General features: G+C 34.2%; 1 non-coding gene across 1 annotated transcript; it reads right to left on the reverse strand.

Annotated features, from left to right (window-relative positions):
- Nucleotides 1-2087: 2087 nt before the first annotated feature.
- Nucleotides 2088-2214, reverse strand: LOC111732711. The gene has a single exon (XR_002777661.1). It is a non-coding gene; the product is annotated as a U6atac minor spliceosomal RNA (small nuclear RNA).
- Between the last annotated feature and the right edge of the window lie 22954 nt (nucleotides 2215-25168).

A 25168-nucleotide genomic window follows, 5' to 3' on the forward strand; every position in this document is an offset into this window, starting at 1 on the left:
GGTGTTCTGATATTGGGTGCATATATATTTATAATTATTATAGCTTCTTGATGAATGGACTCCTTTAGGCAGGTCTAATGGTTATGAATTCCCTCAGCTTTTGTTTGTCTGGGAAAGTCTTTCTCATTTCTGAAGGATAATTTGCTACATAGAGTATTCTTGGTTGGCAGATTTTTCTTTCAGCACTTTGAATATATGACTTCATTCTTTCCTAGCCTGTCAGCTTTTGCTGAGAAATTTATTGATAGTCTTATAGGGGCTCCCTGGTAAGTTACAAGCTTCTTTTCTTTTGCTGTTTTTCAGATTCTTTCTTTGTCTTTGATTTTTGAAAGTTTTACTTAATGTCTTTTATTTAACTATTCTTGGAGGAGATCTATTTAAGTTGAGTTTTTTTGGTGACCTATGAGATTCCAAATTTCTTCCCAGACTTGGAAAGTCTTAGCCATTATTTTTTGACTTTCTGCTCCCTTCTCCCTTTTTTCTTCATCTCGAACACCAATAATCTGCACACTGATTGTTTAGATGATATCCCATAAATCATGTCAGCTTTCGTCACTCTTTTACATTCTTTTTTCTTCTTTTCTGACTGGTTAATTTCAAAGTTCCTGGGTTCTATCGCAGAGTCTTTCTTCTGGTCGATACATTCTGCTATTGATACTCTCTATTGTATTTTTCATTTCATTCATTATATTACTCAGTTTTAGAATTTCTGTTGGTTTTTCTTTGATTTCTATCTCCTTGTTAAACTTCTCAATTTGTTCATGTATTTTTCCTGATTTCATTGAATTGCCTTTCATTGTTTTTTTTTTTTGTAGCTCATTGAGTTTCCTTTAAACAGCTATTTTGAATTCTTTATCAGGTGAATCACAGATCTTTATGACTTTGGGATTCGTTACTGGAAGATTATTGTGATCCTTTGGTGATGTTACATTTCTTTGATTTTTCATATTCTTTGAAGCACTGCATTGCTGTCTTCACATTTGAAATAGCAGTCACCTCCTCCAGTTTTATTAACTGCTTTCAGAGAGAAATACCTTTTGTCAGCTCTGCTAGTGATTCTGAGGCTTTCTTAGACCTTCTGTGTGTACACCTGCTCTACTCTTTTTCTCCTTCTTGGCAGAACTCTTAAGCTTGTATGTCTTCTCTTGATTTTGCTATGCACTAGGCTGGGCGCTGACAGCCTCCCTTTTGTTTTTTCAAAAGATAACACTAAAGATCCCTATCTGTGGTCTACTCCTGGCCCACAGATTTGGACTAGCTTTCTCTGTGTTTACTATCCATCTACCAAAGCTTGCTCTTGTAACCACAATTGGGAGTGTGCACAGGGAGCTTGCCATAGAGTTGGGGGGCATGTGAGTGAGGTGTGCTGAGCACTGGCAGTGCTGGCAGACCAGCTGGAGCTGTGGGTCAGGCATTGCCAGTGGATCACGTGCGGACTTCTTGATAGAGTCCATTTGGTAGGATTTGTGTCTTTTAATGCCCTCTGAGAGTCTCATCTGCTGCATACTCCCAGACTCTTTCTGCCCCCGAGTCATGCAGCTCTTTGACAGTGTCCCACACAGCTGGGGAAGCTATGTGCTTACTTACATGCTTTCATTTTCTCCAGCAAGAGAAATCACAGGCTGAAAAATTCTATCCTGTCCCTAAGTTGTACTTTCTTGGAAGGGTGGAGCAGGTAAGATTAAGCCTTTTATATGCTCCCCAGTTCATCCAAACTCATATTTTTTTTCTTCAGTTATGTATTAGATCTTCTCATCTGGAAACTTGGACTTCCATATAGGCTCTCTTGTCCATGATTGATTGTCAAAGGCAGTGTTTTCCAAGGGCTCTTAGACCATGGCCAAGAGTGGCTAGAGCCAGTTCATGGGTCACTGCAGGGTCCACAGCTGGGACTGAGATCTGTATGCCTATTACCTGGTGCATGAATGAGTGAGACTCCTCCTGGATACCTTGCCTATGGTGCTGTATCCTGTAGCTCGTACAAGGCACTTATGTTTGTGGATGGATGCTGAATTATTATTGCTGGGGGAAGGAGACAAACCAAGGGATATTTTATTTTGTCATGATGCTGACATCATTCCTTATCTGATACATTTTGATGTGTGATAGTGTCATTATCATTAAATTCTTTAACCATATACATGTTGTCAGGCTCGAGAGCCTCTTCCATCCTTGTCAAGGGGAGTGCTAACCTTTTTTCCTTTCATACAACACGTCATTAAATTCTTTAAAAACACATTTTATTATGAGTGTTTCTAATCATTACAAAAGAGAGACTAGAATAATGAAGCTCTAGTTTTATACCACTAGTTTCCACAAATACGGCCAATCTCGTCCAACCATCTGGGTTATTTCAAAGCAAAGCTAGATATATTATTTTATCTGCAAGTACTTTTATTTGCATCTCTAACAGATTTGAATTCTTAAATAAACATCATTATATCCAAATGAAAAAGTGTAAATGATTCTTCATATCATTTAATTGGCAGTCAGTGTTTAAATTTTCCCCACTCATCTCATGAACATCCTTTTACACTTGGTTTGTTTGAATCAGCAGTCAAATAAAGCTCACATATGGCATTTGGTTGATATGTCTCTTTCAGTTTGTATCAGACCTTTCTCCCTCTTCTTTGTTCTTATCCTTTTTTTTTTTTTTTTTTTGGTAAAGAAATGAGCATTTGTTTTGCAAAATTTGGCTGAGTGTATCTCCATCCTGTTGTTTATATTTCCTGTAAACTGTTGGTTACAAGTAAAAGCTTGAATTTAATATTTTTGGCAAGAATCTTTCATAGGTGGTACTGTGTATTTCCTATTACATCATATCAAGAGGCCCATAATATCTGATTGCTTCTCCTTATGATATTAAGATTGATTAGTGGCTCAAGTGTTTCCAGGTTGATCCATCCATTATAAGGTTCCTCCTCAGTATTATCTAATGGTTTTAGCAGCCATTTATGATCTTTGCCAAGATGCATTATTTCATTATGGGTTGCAAAATGGTGAGTTTCAATTCTGTGATTTCTTTATATTAACTGAGTGTTTACCATGAAATAGATTTCATAGAGAAGAACAGGATAAATTCTTGAGTCTTATATTTGCCACTTTTCAGATTGTATTGGTGCTCTAGAAACCTCCTGAAGTGACCATTTTTAAAGTATTATTACAAGTGCATAGATTTTAATATGTTTAATGTGTTTTAATCCATTGTAGTATTATTTTTTCAGTGTTCACGTTGTCCCATCTTTGGGCAATGGAAGGCCATTTGCATTGATTCCTAAGGTCCTCTTCACATGACCCTTGTAGTCTTTCATAGTTTTCTTGTTTTCTGATACAACAAGATGTCTTAGGCATATCTTGTACAGCTCCTGCCCCAGATCTGGAATCTCTTATTTCCCCAAGAAGTTCTAGTTCTTATTAGTAGGAATCATTACTATATTCTGAATAGTCTATAATTTCCTTTTTAGATGTTGAGTTATTCAGAAAAGTGTTTTAAAGTTTCTAAGTGGTTAGTTTTTGGTTTTGATTTTGTTAATTTCTTTATTTCCCTGTAGCCAGAGAATGTAGCTGTGTAATTTTTTTATGGCTTACCATTGGCATTGCCAATTAAAAATGGTTTATGAGCATTTGAAAAGAATTCTATGGAGTTATTAAGTCAATTATGAAATTGTTATTCATAAACATTATTTTTGTTAGCTGTAAGTTTTTAGGAGAATTGTGTTAAAAACAATTGCTATCTAGTGGTTTATCAATTCTTTTATTTCTAAAAACATATTTTAGCTTATTTTGAAGAGTTATGATTTAGTATATGATAGTAGGGTCTAGATAGAAAGTAAGTATTCTCATCTGTAAGATGAATAATTTGAAACAGTATAAGATTAAATTTTCTTATTTTTATTTAATATTAGACCCTATAGAGTACAAACATAGATATTTTCTTTTGTAAGAGAGTACTTGGATTTTGTTGGTAGATCCGGGAGGAATTGAAAATGTCATATTTGGGAGTTGTGATGCTGATTAGTGTATGCAATAATTTAATAATATAGTGAAATGCAAATAATTGCATGAATAAATAAATGAGAAATAATTGGACAGTAGTCAATATAATTATTATCAGTTATGCACATTTTCTTTAATATTGCTTCTTAGTAAACTGATAGTCTCAAGAAAAAGATATTTGTAAGTGCAATAAGGATTCCTTCTGGGTTGTGCCTTTGCCTTTCCTTGAATGCTCTGAAGTTAAAAGAGTACATTAAGAAAGCCCTGTGTATTACCCGAATACCCCATGGTAAGGCAACTTCACTCATGTTAAGATGGGATATGTGACAAGCAATGTTCATGTGACATTTTAACATATTAGGTTGTGACTGAACCAAGAGAGCCTGCCACCTACAAGTCTCCTTTCATTTCAGCTGTTTAAAAATACAATTTCACACGTTCTTTCATTTTATTAATGAAATGCTATGCTTCAAACCAAGGGGCTTGCGTGCCAGGTGGAGCTATAATTATGCCTGGGCAGTCTGCAGCTGTGCTTAGTTATAAAGCTTTAACTAAAGAAAATAGAATTTGAGTTCCTTTTATGTATCTCATAATATTTCCTCAAATCAGTATATTTATATGTCAGTTAAATGATTTCTAAAGAGCTTACTGGCATTTACATTTTTTTTTCCCAGGACATTGAAAACCTGATACTAAAAATGACCTACTTTTTGGTTATCTTTCAGAAAAACTAACCTAAAATTATCCTTTTGTTTTCCTGGTGACAGCATAATCCATCTGTTTCTTGACTCCTCACTTTCCCCCTACCCGTTACCCCCAATCTATTTGCAAATCCAGCAGCTCTGATTTGAAATAGATCCAGGATGCAGCCTCTTCTCACCCACCTGACTACTACAACCTGAGTTGAAGCTGCATCATCTCTTGCCAGGACAGCTATAAACGCTTTCTATTTAGGTTCCTGCTTCCCATCCACAATGTATTCTACACCAAGACAGAATGGTCTCTTTAAAAGGTAGATTAGGTTATGTTTCTCCTCTGTTCTTAACCTGTTTTGGTGTCCCTTCTCATTTGGAATAAATCTGGAGTTATTGCTCTGGTCCACCAGATCTTACCTGATCTAGACTCCTCTGGCTCTTTGCTCTCATTTCCTACCACTCTTCTCCTTAATGCTTCCATCTCAGCTGCACCAGCCTCCCTGCTGGTTGTAGACCTAATGAGCATGATACTACAGGGATTTTGCAGTGGCTGTTCCTACTACCTGGAATATCTTTCTATACATATATGCTTGGTTTGTTCCCTTCATTCAGGTCTCCAAATAAATTTTACCTTATCAGAGAGGACTTCCTAAAATTATCTCTTCTCCTCCTCATTACTGTCCGTCTTCTTACCTAGATTTATTTATTCTTTTCTTAGCGCTTATTAGCATGATAATGTATCTCTAGTCATGCATATAAAAGTTCCAAGAGAGCCTAGATTTTGTTTTGTGCATGCTGCATTCATGTGCCTAGAACAATGCCTGCTGTATCATCAATGCCCAATCAATATCTATTGAATGAATATGTGAAGACCAGTACCTGCTGAGTCTCCTGTACTTGAACCTCATGTCCTAGTTCTGTGAAAATCACAACCCAAATTCGTGCTTTCAGAAAGCTGGATACAGCAACCCAGAACCACTTCTGTGGAATTATAATCTTACTATGTACAGAATGGCCTATTGAATAATAATTTCTCCCTTTTTTTTGCACAATGTCATACCATTTATAAACCCTTTTCTATTATTATCTCATTGAATTTTCACAATTATTTTTTTCATTTTAGAGATGGTAAAATGGAGACTCAAATAATGTGGTATAGTTGGGATTTAAGCCCAGGTTTTTTAAGCTCAGAGGATTCCTTGCCCCCCTACCCCCCAAAAAAGATGTTTGGGCCTTTTTTATATGGATAGCCTTTTCAGAATTTTAGGAAGGTGTTATACTTTTTATTTGAGAAGAATTACTTTAGGCATTAAAGCTTATTGCTGTTGGGATTTGAAGTTACCTTGGTTATTTAAAACCATCTCTAGCAAGAAATAATGTAGGAAGAGCATATTCAGAGGATGCGTTGAACAATTCCCACTTAATCATAGGATTTAGCGGGTTCTACATGGGCATTTCGGGGGTCAGACAAGAGTCGCAGATTTCTTAAGGCCCAGCTTATGATGTTGTACAATGTAACTTTCACTACATCTGCTCCTGTGAACAGAGTAGGTCACAGGGCCATCCAGATTTTAGGAGAGTGGAATAAACTCTACCACTTGACAAGGAAGTGGCAAGGTCTCATTGCAAAAGGTGTGTTGCAGCCATCTTTGGAAACACAGCCTACCCGCCAAAATTGTCCTGAAACTGTCTTAATTTTATCACCAGTAGAGAATAGAGAACTTTTGAAGACAATAATGATAGTCACACTTTAGAAGAATTTTGGGTTTTCTCTGGTGTACTAGATATTGAAGAAAAACTTCACCTCTGAATAATACCTTTCTCACTGAGTATGCCGTTAGATCCAAGAGATGTATTGCTCCTCTTGATTAGACAGCATTGATAAGGCCTTCAAAAGAGAATAAAAGCTGTGTCATAGAATTAGGCTGGATTTTCTATATTTCATATATGTAGCTAGCATTTGTACTTTGCAACAGGATTTAATGAAGCTGATGTTATGCTATTTGTCACAAGGAAGCTTGGACAAGAGAATGTAGACTAATCATTGCCACTCACTTTGAATAGTATAATGTAATTCAAGGTAATTTTATAATCTGTGCTACTAATACATGATCTTGTCATGTTTAATAGATCGAAAAATAGAGAATTGACCTTTTATTATGGTATAGTAGTCTTTTAACAACCATATACATGTGGTTTTTAATTCATTATTCCTCTTTAACATTAATTAGATATGCTTCTAGCACAGTACTAGGCTCATGGTAGGGCACTGAATAAATATTTGCAAGTGTTGAATTTTGTAATAACTGTAAAATCAGTTTATCTTAGAAATTTCTTTTTATGGGGAAGAAATTAAATACTGTGATTAACTCTAACTATAGAGTCTTACCAGACACTACTCTTTTTACAGAGGTATACGAACTATATGCATATAGTATATCTAGTCATTGTTTTAACTTTCACTTTATCACTATCATTTTTAATTTGTGATATTCTGGTCTCATTTTTTACTTTCTTTCTTTATTCCATCTCTCCCAATTCACCCTCCACTACTTGGCAGGACACTCTGTCTGGAATTGCTGAGTTAACAATTTCCTCTGCTGTGATCATGTAATTCTAATCTTTACCTTTACAAGGGAACTTTTGTGAATTCTAAGTCCATATGCTGCATATCTCCATTTTGCCTCTGAAGTAAGTTCCAGACACGTGACAAATGTGGTCAAACTATTTACAACAAATGTCCACAGGAGCATTCATACTAAGCAACTGGGAAACTGGGGTTGATTCACAGAAAAGTTTCTGTTTGACTTGACTGTCATAAACAATGATATCACAAAAGTAAATACTCCACATCTGGCTGTCTGGATTCTTACTTGCATGGATATTTCTGGAAAGAAAGAAGCTATGTGGATCAGTCAGCATTATATTGTCCACATAATTACAATATTTTGTAACAAGTAAAAAAAAAAATTCTTGGTTGACTCTTTGGATAAGTTTCGCTCTCATGATAAGGAGGCAGTCACTATATTTCGATTAATACTGTAGAAACAAACATGTAATTATTGTTTGCAGGTTACAATCTTGCCTTAGTTGCTTAGTTGCCTCAGAATGTGTAGCTATCTTGGTTTTTCCCTTTATACAGGATATTTCCTTAAGATGTCATTTAATTAAAAGAGAAAAGAGTTTGTCCATATTCAGAAATATTCCTCGATATTTAATTTCATTATAAATTAGATATAGTGCCAAACCGATTATCTTCTTATGCATTAACCAAACATTCAAATAGTTAAAACTTTACTGGTAACCATTAAGCCGTGGAAATATAATTCACTTAAAGGTGAAAAGAAATAAGAATTGTCCTATTAACGGGCCTGAATATATGTTAAAATACATACATTTTTCTTGAAATGTGTTTGCACTAAGGATAATCTATATTTGTTGATTCTTTAGCATATTATTTGTACTTCAAATACTTTTTCTCTCCTTATAAAGCACAGTAATAAAAGGTAATATTATATTTGGAAGTGTGTTGGCAAGGGAAACTGGTGGAATTAATCCAATAACTTGGAACTCTTTGGAGAAAAGGTGCTATAGAAACACAAGGTATTATTATCACTATTATTACTATGTGGAGCAGGATACCCTACCTGCCCTTTGTAAAAGCTGGCCATTTAAGAAGGTATGAAGAATTTCCAAAGCAGGGGTTGAAAGAGTTTCATATTTTGAAAAATTTACACAGTTTAGTAGTAGAAGAAAATTTAAAAAGAAAACGACTTACTCAGATTTCTTGTTAATGTTCTTAATTTTTGAAGATGATGCTATCGGTGATTATTTTCCAGATATAACATGTAAGTGACAATGCTAGTTCTTGGAGGTATCGAGGGTCAAACTGGAAATACAGTTTTTTTAAGGTAGAAGTTGTGAAGCATTGGCCCTTGAGATTTCGATGAAACAGTCTCCAGGATGCACAGAAGGATATACAATTTTACATTAATAGCAAAATACTTATGAATAGGAATTACACACTTCTATGCCTTGGCTTAGGATATGTCAGTATTAGGGAAGAAGTAAGTGTAGTGGGTAAGAGGATCATCTCTGAAGTTAGACTGGTCTCCATTCAAATCATGGCTACCAGCTATTGGACCTTAAAAAAATAATCTCTTCACGCCTCAGTTTCTTCATCTATATATTGGGGATAATAAAATTGCACCAAGATCAGTGCCTTGCATATAGATGAGTTCTCAGAAATGGAGGCTCTCATCCCAACTAAATGTTACCATTACCTAAAGTTGTAGCTCTTAATTGTTACCAAGATATTCACATATTTTCTGCATAATTAAGATCTCTACCTTTTACTTTCTGCTGCTCCTCACTTCAGAGAATGAGAAGAAAAGTCAAAGAAATTAATTTTCTAATATTGATAGCTATTTGTTATTACATTTGGAGGTGAGAGAGAAATTATTCATAAAATAAATATGTTGGTTTGTTGTATGTTTACTACATCAATATAATTTAAGGAAATGAGATATATAAATTAAATTTATGTTGGCTAATTAACTATATATATGTATCTTTTCTATTTCATTATTATCAGTGAGTGCTATAGTTACAAGTTTTCTTAGACATTATGTTAAATGATCTTGTTATGACTATATTTTCAAAAAATTGCTTTAGCAGTATTTCAGCTTTATTTACCAGGTATATCTGCTTATTTCAGTCATTTTAGTTATCCTTTAATTAATAGAGAACAGAAGGAAACATGTTTCAACTTTTTCTTTTTGTAGATATTGTATCTTAGAAGAGGGTATTTTAGTGTTCCCAGTTTACTTTAGATATTATCCAAGTTCATTTGCACGTGTGATCCTGTGCCTGAAAATAATTATTAATGCAAACATGCTGTATTTCCAAGAATGATGAACATATTAGAGTGTTAGAACAATGATTTAAAACTATGTTAGCTCAGCTACATATCTGACTACAGCTTTGATGAAAATACTGGGCTAATATTGGAAGCAACTAATTTTATTGCTATGGACTGCTCAGTAGACATGTCTTTATTCAGTTGAGAGAATTGATGAACTAAGTTTTTATTTCAAGATAGTATTTAAATTTGACTCAGATAAAAACCTTAACGTGGCTACATTTCCCTGAAGGAGCAAGTAATTCTCATTTCTTTCTTTCTTTCTTTCTTTTTTTTGAAATAATATATGTTGGTGCCTCTTCCTATACAATTACACTTATGTCCTCCTGTGTATACATACATGCACACCCACATAAAGTCATTTACTTTGTTCTTGCTATTCTCTTTTATTTAAATTATTTATTCACTCAAACTTAATTTTTCCCTTGTCTTCTCCCTGCTGGTGTCAAATGAATTCCTTTTTCTGCAGCAGCTCAGCAGGAAATGGATTAATGCAGCTGGAACACAAATAGTGTAGTGTCAGGATGCTGAGGTGACCTGTGTATTTGAAAAATAAAAGAATTGAAAAGTATCCAGCAGCTAAAGTCAAAAGGAAAAAATCTTGATGCATCTTGTTCATTTCCACCAAGGAAATGTTTGCAGCATCTCCAAGGTATCCTGTGAGAGAAAAATCATAATTAAAAAACAAAAAACCTTTAAATGAAGGTGAAACAATCAGATAGAAATGCTGAGTCTGGGATATGTTTTAATACATTTCATGTTAGCAACTCACAAGGAACCTGAAATATTGAGGTGCATGATTAATATGAACAGAAATGTGACATTGTCCCTACCTCATTCACTTAAATTGTGTTATTTCCAGCAGTGAGAAACACCTCAAAAATTCATCTTCCAAAGATAAAAAGAGTTCATGTTTCTAGCCATCCTTCATCAATGTCAGACTGTGATGGTCGGCCATTGCATGGGTGTCCTTGCTACTGAGGCCAACAGTGACTTAGAATGGAAAAGATGTCCATTTTTCCTCCTACTGGGTCACTGGCTTGCCAAGAGTATTTTTTTTTTTTTCCATGACTAGCATTCAGTGCAATACCTGATGTTTAAAAACAAGATTGCTTACCCTTGCAATTATTATTAAATTCTTTTCCTGGGCTATGATGCATAGGCTTTGATCTAAAGTCCTACTATTGCTAGAAGGACTTGTGTGATTACGATAATGTGCACTCCTCTTTTTGCTATTCCTATAGGGAAAATAAACCCCACATTAGTTCCATATTAGTACCTGACTTGGAGAAGTTAAAAAGCACCAGAAAAAGGTTAAACAGAGTCAAGTACACATAAGAGAGCAGTGGTTATTAGTGTTCAGGGAGCCATTAAAAAATTCTGCTTATACAGAAGAATTTATTGGTGCTCCTGCTTCTGGCTGCTTTATGCATTTTAATAAAGAAGTAGGGAGAGAGAGAGAGAGGGAGAGACTGTGTGCGCGCGCATGAGTGTGCACGCTTGAACACTTTTATGGCTATGATTGAATAAGGACTTTAGTTATTTGGTCTGTCACTAATTTCATCCTTTTTCTCTCTTTTTCCCAAGTGTCTCTATTTAACTTTTAGCTTCCAAAAATTCTGAAAATCCTTCAGTTCCATTTTGATTAAGGCATTGAAGAAAGAATATGCCTATTAAATCTATAGATATATTTTTTTCTGATATACTTTTTATTTTAGCTAGATGTTTGAAGGTAATTATGTAGAGAAAAAATAAATATACAGTTTTATGAACCAAGGAAAGTTTGTGAAATTCTATATTTCTTGGTGCTTTGAAAAAGAAACCTAATGTGATAGAAAAGACATGTGGGTTATGATTTAAAGAAGTGATTTGAGCATATGCATTTAACTATTCCTTCTAAATTTTCATTGAAATGACCAAAGAAATATAAAATTAGGGAGAAAGGTATGCAGGTGCTGGACACTAGAATACACTGTTATTAATTCACAAACTTGGAGAGCTATTTGCAAAATATTCTATAGACAAGATTGAACTATGAGGAGAGCCAACCAGAATGTGAAAGAAATGTCTTCTTTTTCTTTCCAGAGGAATAGACCCTGAAATAAACCTAACTGTAAGCTCCAGGTGTCAGGATAATAAGGACAAGAGCAGTCTTTATGAATGGGGGAGGAAGATAAATATTGGTCTGGCATACGTACTTATAGAGCATTGTGCAGTGCCTACTCTTAATTTATACTTTCAGCAAATGTCAGGCTGTTACGTAGTACTTGATGTTACACATAACCCCTACCATCCTTTTCTGTGTGTTCCTTTAATGCATTTTCATTGTGGTAAGAAAGCATACTTTATATGACTTGAATGCTTCTAAATTTATTGAGATTTGTTTTATGCCCCCAAATATGGTCTGTCTGGATCAATATTCCATGTGTACTTGAAAAGTATGTGCATTCTGCTGTTGTTGGATAGAATTAACTAAAACATGTTAGTTGTTTATGTTGTTCAAGTCTTCTGTATCCTTACTGATTTTTTGTTTACTTGTTCTATCAATTATTAAGAGATTGGTATTAAAATTCCTAACTATAATTGTGGATTTGTCTGTTGCCACTTGCAGTTATATCGATTGTTGCTTTATGTACTTTGAAGCTGTGTTATTAGTTGCATAAAAGCTTAAGATTATTATTTTGTCTTGATAAATTGATTCCAATGTAGCTATATTTTTTTACTTGCAAATCTATTAATAATAGTCTGAATGTCATCACTCTAGCTTTCTTTTGATTCATGTTAGCATGATGTGTCTTTTTCTATTCTTTTATTTTTAACCTTCTAGTGACGTTGTATTTAAAATGTTTTTGTAGGCAGAAGAATCTAGTTAAGTCTTGCTTTTATATTTAACCTGACAATCTTTGCCTTTTAGTTAGGGTATTTAGACTGTTTACATTTAATGTGATCATTGATATGATTGGGCTTAAATCTGTCATCTTGCTGTTTGTTTTTTATTTGTCCTATTTGTTTTTTTTCTTTTTTTAATTCATTTTGGACTAATTGAACCTTTTTAATGATTTCATTTTTTAGCCTTTTTTGGTTTATCAGCTATAGCTATTTGTTTTACTCTTTTAGTAGTTGTGTTAGGGTATATAGTATAGTATACATCTTTAACTTATTACAGTTTACTTTCAAGTGACATCATACCATTTCATGTTTAGTACAAAACCTTAGAATAGCTTACTTCTATTCCTGACTTTTATACTACTATTGTTATATATATTACTTTTACATATATCAAATCCCATACTACACTGTAATTATTTTTGTTTAAAGTCACATCTTTTAAAGAGATTTAAATAATAAGAAAAAAGTCGACATATTTACTCATGGTGTTACTATTTCTGATTATCTTACTTCCTTTATGTAGATCCATATTTTCATCTGATATTATTTTCCTTTTGTCCAAAGGTCTTCTTTTAACATTTCTTAGAGTGTAGATCTGCTGGTAATGAATTCTTCCAGCTTTTGTATATCTGAAAACGTCTTTATTTGCTTTTGTTGCTAAAGATATTTTCACTGTGTATAGAATTATAGATCTCAATCAGAAAGTTCACTGGGTTCTGCCTCAGTTTCCCTTCCCTACACCATAGCTTAGAAACTCTTGCATCATTAAGATGAGGCAATCTTAGGTTTTAGCTCATTTGTTTTGCATTTTCAGAGATCACTGTTTTCACTGCCCAATGTCCATCGACTTTAAAACTGTTTTTCATATATTTAGACTATTATGTAGTTATTTCTGGCAGGAGGGTAAGTTTTGTTCTTATTACTCAAATTCACATTAAATTTTTTTTCTCTATATATTTAGCTCCTGTATGTTTGATATGTTAGTCTATGAATGTTAAATCATCTTTAAAAATTCTACCTTTTATCACATAATTTTACTCTTTATTTTATTTAGTACTTAAATTTATATTTTATCTTTTTTGCTATTAATGTTGCTACTCCTGCTTTACTTTGTTTACTATCTTCCTGGAATCTGACAATCCCTTCATTTGGTTTTATTGTTTGAAATTTATATTCATTTTAGCCAAAGTATCTAATATTGCAAGGCCTATGATGTGAAATACTACATACAGGTCTCCTGTGGTTTTCTGTGGAGAATGTTGAGGCAGTTAATACCAAATGAAGGACAAGTAGCAGAATTTGATCAGTATTTTATTAATACAACACATTAAAAATACAGAGTAAAACAGTGAGTGCTAAGTAGCATTATCTTTGCATCTCTATAGGTTGTGAGACCAAATCTTTACATTGATATGTTTTGTAATAAATGCTGCTATTTCAGACGTTCCATTTTTGTCTTTCATATACCTTTTCAAACAAACTTAAACACGCTCCAGCATGTTTTATTGTCTTTCTCAAAGAGGAAGTAAAAGAAAAATATTCACAAACAAAGATATCCTTTGGTTTTAGATCCCAGCAGTACAGTATTATGACATCTATCTATAATCTGTCCAACAAAGACCAGGAGGAAAAGCCAGATGTGTGTATTTGTATCTGGAGTTTTTTGCTTGTAGATGGACAACATTATTAACAACCCCATATGAGGAGGATTTTGAATGAGTAATTTTGAGTAGAAAATGGAAGCCATTAAAAGAATAAAAAGACAGAAAGCCATTTCTTGAAAAGGACACAGAACATTTCAATTATTCTTTGTAATTCTTTTTTAGTTCTTGGCTTTCGTCCTGCTTATTTTTTAAAATTGTTCCTACTGAGTTCAAGTATTTATACCTTTTGTGTGATTTTTGTGACTTTATTTTTTTCTCATCTCTCATTGTCTAGAAATTATGTGAAATGACAGTTTCTCCTATTATCCTATGTAATTGTTATTTTCTGATTAGTTTTAATTTTTTAGGTTGATTCTCCAGATATTCAATTTGTCATATTTTGTGAGTGAGGGTAGGGGAATGAGGTCTTGGTAGTTTTTTTCTTTTTATCTTTCTCTGTGTATGTTTTACCTACACAATGTTTTACCTACAACAATGGTTGCAGAGACATTTATTTTGTAATATGTAGACTTGCCCTTAACTGGAAGAAAAGCTATTGTCTAGCTTTCCTTTTATGTCAATATAAAGATTACATATTATTTTTCTGTTTCTAATATGTCCTTGTTCTGCTTCTCCAAATGTTGTCATTGAGTTGAGTTGACTTGAATGGTTATAGTCCACAGAAATATTATTAATGCCAGTGGTGTTTCCAACATATTCTCTCTTATTTTAAAGAAAACATTACTGTTATATTTTTAAAGGAGTGTGAGTATATGAAGGATGATGACCAGATACTCTTTATGTTAATAGAATGTAGAATCAGAGAATGTGGAATTCATCTGGAGTAGTAAGATTTAACTGACAAATTGTTGGAGATCCTGTCTTTGGTTAGTAGGGTAAAATCAGTTGTGTGTGGGGGTGGGTGGACAAAAGAGAGAATAATGGTTTTTGAGAAACCTAGGTTGGCTGATGAGAGATCCATAGGAGCAAGGATGGCAGATGGGTTCTCATTTACCCCTAAAGCAGTGGGTGATCCTCGAATCAGGGGTGTGCATAGTAGGAGCTGATCAGAAATTCAAGTAAGACCAGTGAAGGATTTCAAGCAAGGGGCTCTTATTTGTTCAACAAATATTTCTTAAGTAACTAATAGTGCCAGGCATAGTGCTGAGAACTAGGGATTCAAAAGTGAAACTGCAGACATAGTTCCTGTTATCAAAGGACTTACAGTCTATGGAAAATATAGACAAAGAAAAAGGCATTTATAATATACTGTGATAGATGCTATGATGGGAAGAATTATAAGATGGGACTATCTGAGCAAGGAAAATAACCTGTGATTGGTGGGGGGCATCTTGGAAGAGATGATATATAAGAAAAGGAGCCAGATGAAAAATATGAGAGTGTGTCCCAGGTCAAAGATGAGTGATTGCAAAAGATCAGGGAATATGGAACATGGAGCACTGTGAGAAATGAAGGTAGTTGAGGGGGATTGGAAAGTCAAGTGCTTTGATCAGAGTGGTCCATTTAGACTTACAAGTCAACACTCATAGGATTTTGTAGCCTGCATTCATACTCTTTGGGTCTGAAGAAACTCGAATCTAAGTACAGGCACTCCTCAATTTTTAATGGGGTTATGTACCAATAAATCCATCATAAGCTGAATATATTGTAAGTTGAAAATGCATTTAGTATATCTAACACACCTAACCTACTCAACAGTATAGCTTAGCCTAGCCTACCTTAAATGTGTTCAGAACACAATATCCAAAAAGCACTGACAATCTATAGAGTATTGGTTATTTACCCTTGTGATCACATGCCTGACTGGAAGCTGTGACTTGCTGCTGCTTACTGTCCAGCATCATGAGAGAGTATTGTACCACATATTGCTAGCCTGGGAAAAGATAAAAATTTACAATTTGAAGTATGGTTTCTCCTGAATGCATATTGCATTTGCACCATTGTAAAGCTGAAAAATTGTAAGTTGTACCATCCTAAGTTGGGAATCGTCTGCATTTATAAGTCATGAGTAAAGTGTTCTAATGTCCTCATGTTGTTTTAAGAAGGTAAGAAAATTGAAGAACATTTGACTTTAATAAGTTTATAATTTGTAGGCTAACTTCTATAACAATGAAAATAAATGTATAATTTCTAAACTAGTAGAGAAGAAAAATGAAGAGAGAAAATCACAACCCAAAATAAGGCAAAAAAAAAAAAAAGGAGAGAAAAGATGACATAAATAGAAAACCTGTAATAAGATGGTAGATATAAATACAAACATGTTGGTAATTATAGTAAATGTAGACAGACTAAATTAAAGGACAGAAGTTATCAGATTGAATTAAAAAAGAACAAAACCTAATCATGTGCTATTGATAAGAAGCTCATCTGAAACATAAGGATATAGAAAGGCTAAAAATAAAAACATGGAAGACAGTACACCAGGAGGATGCCAAACAAAATAAAGCTTGGGTAGTTATATTAATATCAGATAAAGTTTAAGCAAATCACATTGCTGAAGATAAAGAGGATCATTTCTTAATTAAATGTCTTATTCACCAGGAAAATATAATAATTTAAATTTTATGCACCTGATAACAAGGCCCCAGAATATATAAAGCAAAAATTGGGAGAACTACACAGAGAAATAGATAAAACTACAATAATCTTTTTTAGTCATTGGTAGATTCAAGTAGACAAAAATTCTATATGGGAATAGAAAATGTGATTAACACAAAAAACTTGACCTAACAGAACCATAGAAAATACTCTACCCAACAGCTGCTGAATATCTATCTATCTATCTATCTATCTATCTGTCTATCTATCTATCTATCTATCTATCTATCTATCTATCTATCTATCTATCTATCTATCTATCTATATCTTTTTAAGCACATATGGACTGTTTATGCCAATTGATCATATTCTGGGCTTTTAAGCAAGTCGCAATATATTTCAAGGCATTCAATCGTATAGTCTACATTCTCTTTCTCAATGTGATCAACTATAAAAAAAAACAACTAGAAGGATCTCCCAGGAATATGTTATTGGTTAATAAGGAACCAGAAACCATTTTGAGTATTTCAAACTGAGGAGATTTTGAGAATTTGTTGCAAAGGTGTTGGAAGGGCTGGAAGAACAAAATGGAAAATGTGGTTATACAGAATTGATGAATTCTGTGCTTCTGGGATGCTACTGTCATGCCCTGTTGCTGTTGCCACCATCAAAGAGGCATAGCCAAAAGCTCTGCTAGAGGCTAGGAAAGAGTGACTTCTTCCTTCCTTTTGCCTTCTAATCTCTTATTAGTGCCTCCCACTGAGAGAAATCAACAGGAAGATAGATGGGAAGGGAATTTGGGAAATATAATTGCAGACTCCCAGCTCTGCCATTATGGGGGAGATAATTGAAGAGCAAATGGAGGACAACAGATACTGTTCAGCACAGGGCATCCCTTTAGCTACTCAGCACCTATGTGCACTCTTAGACACCCATACAACTACAATAAAAGTAACATTGTGCTTCTGCCTAATAAGTTGAAACTATCTCTTATACCAAACAAAGATGCACTTCTCTTTTCCCCAAAATGGAAGCTATAGAATCCATATCTGGATGATGTTAATTTCTCTTCTAATTCAGTAAACTCCCACGTGGATGTCTTGTAACCTAAAGACTAAATTGCAAATTTAGCCACTACCAATATGAAATAAAATGATAAGGGAAAGGGAGAGGGGGAAAAGATTAAAATATACAAATATACAGATGATAAGCAAAGAAAAATATACTTTGCTGCTATAATGCAATTAACTTAGAAATCAATAACAAAAATAAAACTGGAAAAAAGTGTACATTGGAAATTAGGAAAGAGCTTCTAAACAAAGAGCCAATAAAGAGAATTATAAAATAATTAGAACTGATTTATAATAAAAATATTAAATGTCAAAACTGGTGGAATGCACCTAAACCAGAACTGAGAGGGAATTTTGTGGCATTAAATACTGTAACAGGAAAGAATTAATGCAATAAGCTTCCATCTTAATTAAGTGCAAAAAAAGTAGAAGGAAGTAGTAAACATAAAAGCTGAAATCAATACAGTAGAAATTAAGCTTTTTAATGAAGAGGATCTATAAAGCTAACTAAGTTATTTGAAAAGATTAACATAATTGACAAACCCCTAGTAAGATTGACTGAGAAATAATCATTATCAGGATTGGAAAAGGAACAAAAAATGTTCTGGATATCACAATGATAATCAAAGGCTATAATGATAAACTTCAGGCTATAACTTTGAAAATTGATAAGAAATCAACAGAATCTACCAAAAATATAATCTACCAAAACTGCCTCAAGCATAAATAGAAAACCCAAACATTAACAAAACCATCAAAGAAATTGAATCCAATGTAAAAATTGTTCCTACAACAAAAACTCTAGTCCCAGCAAAATCTACAAACATTCTGGGAAAAATAATTCCAAATTTACTCCATTCCAGAGCATATCCTTGATACCAAAGTCTGACATACATAATATAAGAAGCAATTACAGGCCAATATTACAATGAAAATTCATGCAAAAATCCTGTACAAAATATTAGCAAATCAAAATCTCTTAATATGTATAAAGGGCAAAGAAACATGAGCAAGTGGTGTTTGTCCCAGGAATATTAGGTTGGTTTAACTTTTAGAAAGTTAATGTTATTTACCACATTAATAGGTTAAAAGAGAAAAATCATACCACTTCAAGTGATGCAAACAAGCATTTGATGAAATTCACCATAAAATTAGAAAATACTCAGCAAACTGAGATCGGAAGGGAGATTCCTTAAACTAGCCAAGGATTTCTAAAAACAATAACTGTCATACTTAATGGTGAAACTTTGATGCCTTATGTTTGGGATTAGCAAAAGACAAGGATGTCCCTACAGCTGTTTTATTCAACAGTCTATGGAAGTTTCTGATGAACACCATGAAGAACAAGAAATAAAAAGTATCAGGACTTGATGAGAGGAAAGAAAACTGTTGCATTTACAGATGATACGATTGTGTAGAAAATACAAGGAAAGCTACAAGTAATTTATTAGAATTAATAAGTTAGTTTAGAAAGGTAGTTGAATATAAAATCAATATACAAAAATCAATTGCATTTCTACATGCCAGTAACAAACATTCAGAAAATGAATAAAAGAGATGCTTATAATAGCACAAAGCTATGAAGCACTGAAGAATAAATCTAACAAAAGAGATGCAAGAGCTTTATGGAAAAAGTTGTAAAATTTTATTGAAGGATATCAAAGAAGACCTAACCAAATAGAGAGATAAGCCAAGCTTATTGACAGCTTATTGTAAAGATGTCAATTTTCCTCTAATTGATTTAGATTCAATGCAATTCTATTTAGAATCCATGTAGGATTTTTGTGTGTGTGTGAAATTTGATAAGCTAGTTATGTGGCAGTGCAAGGGACCAAGAATAACTACATTGTTCATAAAGACAAAGAACAAAGTTCAAGAAATTGCCAAGCAAGATCAAACTTTATAAAACCATAGTAATTGAGACACTTCGGTGGTGTTACCGAAGTACTACAAGGGAGCATAAGGAAGCTGAGATAGAGATTCACACGTATAATAACATTTGATATGTGACAGAGGCAAAAGAGGCAGAGTCTGGTGGCTAAAGGGGGTGTGACTGTTTGGAGTCTATTCCCTTACCTGCTCCTGGCTGGGTAATACAGAACCCTGACATTTCCTGTGCAAAATGCTCTGGGCCCCTCCTTCCAAGGGTAAGCTATATCTCTAGTGTGCATGTCTTGGCTGAAGGGATGGCTATTTGTGTATAACTGCTTGCATATGGAGTTGTATGGAGCTTGGAATGTGGGCTTGACTGATCACATGTATGCACGTGAGACCCCCTAATGGAGCAGTATAGAGCTGGGCGAGAAGTGGATGGGTCATGCACCAGGGCTCTAAAGCTAGAGTATGATGCCTCTCCCCTCATTCGGATGGGTGCTGCCACATTCTAGCCAGAAATTCTGAGAAGCTGAAATATTTAAATCAGTGCTTCTAAACTGTGATGAAAATCTAGTTTTTTAAAAAAGATTTCAAATTCATCACAGACAAATACTTTGTTAAATGCATTAAAAGTAATTGCAAGAAAAATTAAATTTAAAAAGTATTCAACCAATGTAACATTACTTGGTCACACTGCTAGAAAACTTTGTAAACACTCTCAATTTCTATGCTTATTTGTTGTGGACCAATAACATAATTTGCAGACTTACCTTGTGGGCCATACTTCAAGTACCATTCACCTAAATTCAAACTTGGCCTTGCAGGACATTGTGAAGATATATATTGCCATAATGGGATGATGGCTCATAATTTGTTTAACAGTTTAAATGTAGACATAGTATGTGGGTCTCCATCCATCTGTATGCTAAATCCCAGTCCTGTAAGTGATAGGAATGAGCCTGCTTCCAGCATCAGCCCTCTTCTGCTCCCAGGGGAATACCAGCTGGTAGGCAGCCACCCCTCTCTTTGACAGCTGAAATGCCGCATTCTCTCACTCACCTGTTGGTTGTTTGAACACCCACTGGATCCAAGAATAGTCGGATCCCTCCAGAGGTCCAGAGTCTCATCTCTTTTCCCTTACTCTAAGGGCATAAGCTGATTCCTGATGTTATTATCTGGGTTACTACAAGATATCCTCCCCACCTTTTCTGTTTCTTCAGCCTTCTAATACCCATGTAACCGTTCCCTGTATTAAATTCCTTCTATCTAAAATATTTTGTCTGGTTTTGGTTTTCTTAACTGGACCTTGACTTATACAACTTAGGAGTCAATAAGGAAAAGACAAATAACCCAGTAGAAATCTGGGCAAAAGTCTTAAATAGGCACTTCATAAAGAAAGAAAGGCCAATAAATGTAGGAAAAAATGCTTCATCTCATTAATAATTAGAGAAATACAAAGTGAGAGCACAATGAGATAGCATACATTCACCACAAATATAAACATTTGTTGTATGATATGAAAGAAACTCTGGGTCTAAACTGGCACAAATACTTTGACAGACAGTTGGGCACTCCTATGGGAGTTGAGATTTACATACTCTCAATAGTCCTGCAAGTCCCTTCTCAAATGTCCGCCTTTGAGAATCTCTTGCATTTATGTGCAGCAGGATTCACGTATGTAAAAGTACATAGTAGTATTGCTTATAAGAGCCAAACAAAACAAAAGAACAAAGCTGGAAATGACTCCATGTCCATTAACAACAAATTAGATAATTGAATTGTGGTATTCGTACAGTGGAAATGCGAAACAAACTATAGTTCTCTGCCTTCAGTATAAATGCTCTCCCAAGCATATGTCCATTTATTTGACAGATATTTATTGAGTGCTTACTATATGCCAGGTACTATTCCACATGCTGGGGATGCCAAATGGAATTTATATTCCAGCGAGAGAGAAGATAGAAAACAATAAGTGTATTAAATAATGGGAATGTCAAAGTGATGAGTGGTTTGGGAAAATAAAAGGAATACATGGAAAGGGAATCAGGAATTTCTGGGAGTGGAATAGAGTGTGTGTGTGTGTGTGTTTGAAATTTTCAATAGGGATATCAGATAGGCTTCACTGAGAATGAGACATTACAGAAAAGACTTGCCAGTGGTAATGTTTGTGTCAGGGGGACTTCGGTGGGGGAGAACCGTGCAGGCAGAGGGCACAGCCAATGCAAAGGCACAAATAGGGACATTTCTGGGAAGGAGGTAGTATGGCTAGAGGGAAGTAAGATTAGATTGGAGAAGTAAGTTATGCGTTGAGATCATGGAGAGACCCATTGGCTTTCTTGCTTTTACTGAGTTGAGCAGCCACTGCAGAATTTTGAGCAGAGGCAGTGCCCCAACTTGACTTATAGATTAATTAGATTGCTTTGGCTGCCACATTGTGAATAGAGTTGGAGAATGGGCCATAATGAACGAACAAAAGAAGCATGTTACTGAAATAATATATATACAGTATTTTTTTGTTTATGTGAAGACCCAAAGTAGCCAAATTAAACAATACCCTGTCAGGATATACACACACAGGTGGTAAAACTATAAAGAAAGCACAAGGAAGATCCAAACAGAGTTAGAGTACAGGTTACCTCTGGGCTAGAGCAGATGATGCAGTGGGGGAGGGGCACACAAGGATTCTGAGTGGCCATGTTCTGTTTCTTAATCTGAGTGGGACTTCTACTTATTGTCACTTTATTAATTCTGTAACTTCTAAGCATGTGTTTTAGTCATATATTTTGCACACAAAATAAGAAGAGAAACAAATAGGAAAAAAAACTTATTAGTAATTGCCTAAACTGTCATTTATATAACAGGTTGATATTTTTCTAGATTAAGACAAAAACTTAAGTTTTGCTCAAATATCTGGGAAATATAAATAAAAGAATGTCGTTACATTATTTGGGTATGAGTTGTCCCTGATATGTAGATGTCAACTTTTGAATATTAAAATAACACAATAAAACAGAGAATTGAATGTCAGCCAATGTATTTATAGGCTAGAGACTGCCAATTTAGATAAACATACTTATCAGTTAGGAAGTACTTTGTGAGCACCTGCTACATGTGCAAGAGTATTGAGTGAGTACAGAGGAATATTTAATCTCGCTAGCTAGATGAGATCAATATTACCAATTAATTACCTAAGACATTGTATTGTTAATTGCTCAGTTGTGTGACACTATATGAAAAGTGCTGACAATAATCTCTGAGAATCCCAGATGTAGTGTTCAGATATAGTCCATGTCTTTATTTTAGAATCAATGGTAACCTGAGTACAGATATTTATAGTCGATTTTTATGATCATATCAATGGAGTAGATTATGAAAAACAACTTGCTGTTCTGTATTTATGTGATTACCAGGTATCTTTGATGTTTAATAATTTCACAGATACTTTGGCTAACATGCTCAGCTTTCTCTTCATGATTCTTCATTTGCTCAGAACATTCCCGTGTTTCTCTTTCTATAGTAAATAGATGCAAACAGCCTTAGAAAAGATCATTCCTTCTGCTTTTGCATTTCACATATTCTTCGATTTGAGTGAAATTATTAAGTATTTTAGCTTAAAACACCCAAGAGGTCATGAATACCACAACTTCAGGAATTTTTAATTTCTTCTGATTAATTATTTCAAAAAGAACTTAAAAACAAAATAAACTGGTAATTGAGAATTTACCTTCATTAAGCAGACTGAAGGAGGTATTTAAACTTGCTTTTGTGGAAAATTTTGTTTCGTAGTGCTTTGTTATATTTTAAGATATTGATGAAATACAGTAACAGCTTAATATCTTTATTACTGATTACTATATTATAGATTATAAAGTACTTGCTAATTCATATACATATGTCATCAAGTGATAATTTTTCTTTGGAGCTCTGGAAAGGAAAACTATTTTAAAGTCTTATGCCCAAGAACAAAATTGGTTATGTTGACTGCTTAACATGGCTCTACTTTTCATAAATACATATTGAGAAGGAAAAAATGTTTAGTCTTTGTACTGTGCTTTGATGTATGCCTAGAGCCCAAAATAAATGGTATATTTCAGTAAACTATTGAAAAGTCTGACTTTACTGTAATGGTTAGTTAGTTCTTTGTTATGTATGAATTTGCCTTGAAATATTTTATCCTTGGAAACATTTGCATGTGCTTGCAATGGGTTAGTAGTCTCATTTGCTTTTTTTTTTTTTTTTGCTAAATTCTATTCGTTGCCCCTTCCCACTTCTGGTTACCCCATCCTCTCAAGCTGTGTTAATATTGAGAATTATCCAGGAGGAAAAGTAGAAATGAGGAGAGTATGGTCTCAGAGGTACATGTTTGTCTTTTGCTTTATTTTTTTGACATTGTTTTGGCCTTAAGCAAAAAAAAAAAAAAAAAAAAAAAAAAAGAAGTTTGCTTTTATATATATATATATATAAGCAGTTCATTTATATAAAGGAAAAAGAACCTCCTACTTTTTTTTTTTTTAAAGAAAAACATCTTTAATAATTCTGTTTTAGGCTTTCTTCAAGGTATGACATATACCCTAGATTAAAGACATTCATATAGTCAGCAGGAATCTAGCCTCAGTTCATAGTAATACCTCTAAGAGTCGGTTTTCCACCAACATTATTTCTAGGGATGAAATTAACAGCAGAGTGCAGCAGCTCACAGATGTCAGAATAATAGCTGGCCATCTGAGTGTCAAGAGTTGATTGGAGCCATATCTGTTTGGGAATTTTACATGCCTTAAAGGGTTTATAGAATCTTGGGTCAGCTTAATTTGACTTTTTCCCCCTCACCCAACTACTGCCCCAATCCCTGCCCTCAATTGTTCTCACTGAGAAATTTAAGCTATAAATTCTGTTCTGTGTTTTAGTGAGTATTCCTTGCAGTATACCAAAGTGAGCAGCAATTATTTTGAAAATAGGTGTGCAGGAATATAGACTAAGAAGACTTCAGTGTGTCTGAGATAATGATGTTTAGATAGATTGTAATTCAGTGAGAGTAGAGGGTTCTTCGGTACCTTTCCAAAGGTCGCTCTTTCAGTTTTAAGCTCTTTGAGGTATTTGATAAGGAGGCGCTATTAAAATTTAAATATTTAACACTTTGCATGCTGTTGTGATTCCTGAGTTTCTAGACCTGGTTAATGTTTTTTCCTTTCTAAGAACTAAGAGTTCCTTAATGATCTCCTTGAGGGCAAAGATAGCGTCACTTTAACTGTGTGTCCTAGGATGTTCAATAATATTTGTGGAATGTAAGGCCAAATGAGAGGGCCCATTTGGCTTAAGGTAATGCTAGCTTTTCCTTAACTACTACTGAAATAATTGTCCTTCTCCTCCTTCATTATCTCTAAACAGCATTCATTGAAGGCTTGTGTGTTAGTTTTCACAAATACTATACATTCTGTTGGCTAGGTTGTATTAATAATCTCAATCGGGAAGAGTTTCATGTTTGAAGCAATGGGGTCTTCTGAAAAGCATTTGTCTGTTTGC

Source organism: Pteropus vampyrus, unplaced genomic scaffold (genome assembly GCF_000151845.1).
Source record: "Pteropus vampyrus isolate Shadow unplaced genomic scaffold, Pvam_2.0 Scaffold483, whole genome shotgun sequence".
NCBI classification, from domain to species: domain Eukaryota; kingdom Metazoa; phylum Chordata; class Mammalia; order Chiroptera; family Pteropodidae; genus Pteropus; species Pteropus vampyrus.